Source organism: Mirounga leonina, unplaced genomic scaffold (assembly GCF_011800145.1).
Source record: "Mirounga leonina isolate KUSES-001 unplaced genomic scaffold, KU_Mleo_1.0 Mir_94, whole genome shotgun sequence".
Lineage (NCBI taxonomy): Eukaryota > Metazoa > Chordata > Mammalia > Carnivora > Phocidae > Mirounga > Mirounga leonina.
The window spans coordinates 58,620,064-58,624,510 of record NW_023270855.1 but is presented as its reverse complement, the minus strand read 5'-3'; positions in this window follow the sequence as shown (position 1 = coordinate 58,624,510).

Here is a 4,447-nt window from a genome sequence, read left to right as displayed (position 1 = left end):
GGCTTGTGACATTTGAAGTTATAGCACCAAGAGTTCCGGAGGGGCTGGCCCAGGTGGGGGTGCAGGGGGCCCGGTGGGAGCCTCCAGGCCCGTCTCAGCAGGCTCACCCACCACTGTGTGTAAAGAAGATAACAGCGAGAACCACGATTGTCATCACTGTTGACTCTCGGTTCCCTCACCCTGACACACATCACCTCCTGTTCTGACCCACAACCCAGGGCTGTTGTCACCTCCACACGACAAATGGAGAAACTGAGGCACAGCAGAGCACAGTGATCGTCCTGGGTCACTCCTCGAGCCCTGCAGGCTCCCACAGATGCTTGCTGAGTAACCACTGGGAGCTGGGCCCCAGGGCCACGAGATAAACAGCCGCTGGTGCAGGAACGGCAGCTCCAGGGTATTTATCCGGGTCCCCTCGGACCCAGCCCTGAGGGGGGTACACATCTGCGTTCATCACTCAGCCCGGAGCCAGTATGCAGTTGGTGCTCAGTCTGTGCCCAGCCCCGTACCACAGCCAGAGTGGCAGGAGAGGTGGGGGAGTGTATCAGGAGCCACTGGGCATTGGAGAAAAGCTCCAAAGCTTCCCGGAAGACCGCAGCTATGGCACTGGAGCCCAGGGACCCCGCTGCCCGGGCCTGTGACCTGGCCCCTGAGAGCCTCGGCTGCTCAGCCGCTCAGTGGAAGAAGGGCGCATAGCGCGCTGAGGCTCAGGATCAGGAGATGCTTAGGACAGGCTCCGGCCTCGGCAGCATCCCTCGTTTCGTTTAACCCACACATTTTATTTCTCTCACGTAATTTAATGAGCGTTCCAAGGAAATCACTTCTCATTTCTTGAAGAGGGCGACGGGCTGCCTCAGGAGTAAACACAGCCCCCCACCCCCCAGTGACGTCCTGTATCCCGCGAGCGCCTCTCCGGACTCCAGGCCCTGGTGAGTGTGGGGCTGCCGTGCACCTGCCTGCCTCTCATAGGCTCTCCTGGCCCCGCACCCAGAGGCCTGGCAGAGAGCTGAGGAGGGCGTGGGCAGGAGTGGGCGCCACGCACACGGGAACCAGTGGGTAAACTGAGGCTGGGGGCCCAGAGCCCCATCACCTCTGCCCCCCTTGTCTGCCCTCACGGCTGCAGGTTTCCTCCTGGGGAGGGCTTTGGGGGAAGCAGTTTGGCCACAACTGGGGTCCCCAGAGCCACCCCCACATCTGGGGAACAGGTGACTCTGGGGCATCTCTGAGAGTATCAGAGAGGGGTCGGCAAGGGGCTGGGTGCCCGGGGCGTCCCTTGCAGAGTCCCCATGTGCCCATCTGCACACGGGACTGGCGCCGTCCTCCCCACGGGGGAAGTCAAAGTGGATCCTGGGAGATAGGAAACCACTCATCCCGTGGGTGTTTATTGAGCACCTGCTGTGTGTGCTGGGAATGCAGACAAGTCCGTGCCCGGGTGGACCAGGTAGATGACATCATCTGCCAAAAGTATTAAGTGGTACAAGGGTGGCCAGAGAAGGACAGGGAAGGGGATAGGGCTTTAAAACAGGGAAACGGAGGAGACCCAGTAACAATGGGCAAGCCGGGAAGGTGCTCCTGGAGGCGGGCACAGCGTGTGCTGACGCGGGATGTCTGGATGTGGGGTGGGGGAGGTGCAGGGAGGGCCAGGCTTGGCAGGGCTCAGCTGGACCGGGGAGCGAGGCTGCAGGGCCCTGGGGAGCCACAGCAGGTGTCTGACGGGGACAGGTTAGGGCAGAGCTCTGGAGTGCACCGAGGAAACAGGCAGACACGGGAAGCTGCGGGGCTGGGGGCGGGGCGGCACGGACACAAGGCCTGAGCTGGGGTCAGAGCTGGGGGAGGTGAGGGCGTCTCGGACTCAGGCACAGGGGAGGAGGGGGCTTTGGGGGTGAGAGCCCCCTGAAGTCCCAGGGCCCCAGAGGATGTCCAGGGGCTACAGGAGCTCAGGGCAGGGCAGGGGGTGCTGGGCGGAGCCCCGGGGCTGGCCACGCCCAGCACAAGCAGGGGTGGCCAAGGAAGGGGGAGAGGGGAGAATGCCGTCATGGAAACCGTGGGTGCACGCGACCCAGACTGGGATGGGGGCTGCAGGGCACTGAGCAGAGAGGAGGGGAGATGGGTGACCTGTCCCTGTCTCAGGGAGAAAGTTCAGCTCTGGGCCCCTGTACGCCCCGCCCTGGCACACCTCCCGGCCCTTGCCTGACACTTCCGCCACCTGGGATGCCTGCCCACCATCTCTGCCCCACCCCCTGTCCCGGGCTCCTGTGGCCCACCTCCAGGCTGGTCCCCTGGAACACACCTGAGACTGTGGGTGTTGGAGTCCGTGTTCTGGGACCCTGAGAGGACTTTGCTTTTGATCTGAGGGAGGCGGGCGCCCTGGGAAGTTCAGGGTGGGGAAGAGACCAGAATATGGGGATGGAGACCATTGCTCCCATCAGCCCCTCCCCATCAATACGCTCTCCACCTCTCGCTCCTGTTCTTGCACAAACCTCAAAACTCGCGTCATTTCTTTAGTAGACCAAAAACGCCCTGTCTCTGAGGACGAGGCTTCGGCGTCCCCCACACCTAACAGGGCCAGGAGCACAGTAGGTGCTGGAGGAATCTATGTGGGCTTAAGGGACTTGGAGGCGGAGGGGCAGTGATGAAACCACTCCCAGCCCGCTTTTGCTGAGCGCCTAGTGCAGGGTCAGATCTGGGCCCGCAGCACCTGCTTTAAAGTTTTATTGGCACTCAGCCACACGGATGCATTTGTGTATTGCTGCTTGGACACTGCAATGGCAGAGCTGATTCCTTGCGACGGAGATCGTCTGGCCCGCAATGCCAAAAATATTTACTATCTGGCCCTCTACAGAAAAGTGCCAAACCCTGAGCTTGTGTGCTGGGCACTCTTCCAAGCCTTTCTGTATATTCACTCCATTAACCCTCCAGCAGCCCTAGGAGGTGGGGTAGGTAAGCCCAGAGAGGTTAAGAAACGGACCCAGGGTCACACAGGCTGTGTGGAGCTGAGCTGTCACTCAACCCAGGGCCCCTGATACTTCTCGGGGCTTTTCCGTTTGTTCTAGGCTTGCGGTTTCACCTCACTGTGCTAATGCTGAAGGGGTACACACGCACTGTAAAGAGGGAGAGACAAAGACCCTCCCCATTGAAGGCTCATTCCAGGTTATTTCCTGCTACACACACAGCCCTTTATTGACCACCTGCTGAGTGGGGGGAAGAATCTACTCCCCCCCACTGCAGACCCCATATGTGTTCAGGGCCAGGGGCTAGTGTTCTCATAAGAACCCGGGAGGTCAGGGCCATAGTCTGCGTGTTGGTGGGGACAGGACCTGCCTCACTCCCAGCCCGTGGGGTCCACCTGGTGACGCAGCATGTAGGACTCAGGAGACTACAAGGAGCCAGGGCGGCAGAAGAGCATTTGGTTGCCTCTTTCATCTGACTGTGCCTGCTCCCCACATCATCTTGCCCAGGACTCCCCAGGCTGTGGAGCCCCACCGCTGCCTCAGGCTGGGCCTCACACTGAACCCCAACGTGGGTGTCCAGATGCCCACCCAATGTCACCCTGTCATCCCTCCAACCCTGTCTGTGTCATCGTGTCCTTCCGGGGGCTCCCCAGGAGACAAGGGGCCTCTAATACCTGTCATCCCACATCCCATCTGGTGGCAGTCCTGTTGGCTCCCCTTTCAAGATCCGCCCAGAATCCACCTGCCTCTCAGCCTGGTCCAGCCTCCACCCTGTCCCCGGGGGTCCTCTTCTCAGCCTCCAAGCCTCCCCCCACTTTGCTGTCCTTACTCCACTGGCAGCGGGAAGACCTTCACAAAAATAAAACAGGCTGACCCCTCTCCTGCTCCAAACTCTGCTATGGCTCCCCAGTGCCCTCAGGACAAAGCCTGCCTTCTGTGGGCTCTCTCCACTGCCCCTTCACTCACTCTGGCCGCAGGGGCCTGCAGTGTGGCCCCGGGAGCTGTGGGGCGGATTAAATGTATCAGCCCTCCTCCAAACACAGGACCGGGCCCGAGCTCAGCAAATGCGGTGTTTTTATTATTCCTCCCCAAAGAGGTCCGGCTCAGTCCCACCGCCGGACCTTTGCACTGGCAAGCGCCCTCCCCCTGGACGCTCTTCTTCAAGATGGGCCTTCAGGTTGTCAGGTTGCAGCAGCCTCCTGGACAGCCCCTCCCCGGCTCCCAGCCGTCCTCGCTCCGGCTGCGTGTCCCCCTCCGCGCCCCCTCCTCACCCCGAGCTGGTCAGGGGGACCTCGCCTCGGCAGGGCGGGAGCGGCGGCCGCTCTGGGACGTGGGATTCACCACGCGGGCGTCCCGCGGGCCGCGCGGCTGGGGGCCCTGGGCGCCGCGCAGGGGGCGCTGCGGGGCGGCCGGCGGCCGGCAGGGGGCGGGCGCGGGGCCGCCCCCCCGAGGCGACGCGCCCCTGACCAGCTCGGCGGGGGGAGGGGGGCGCGGAG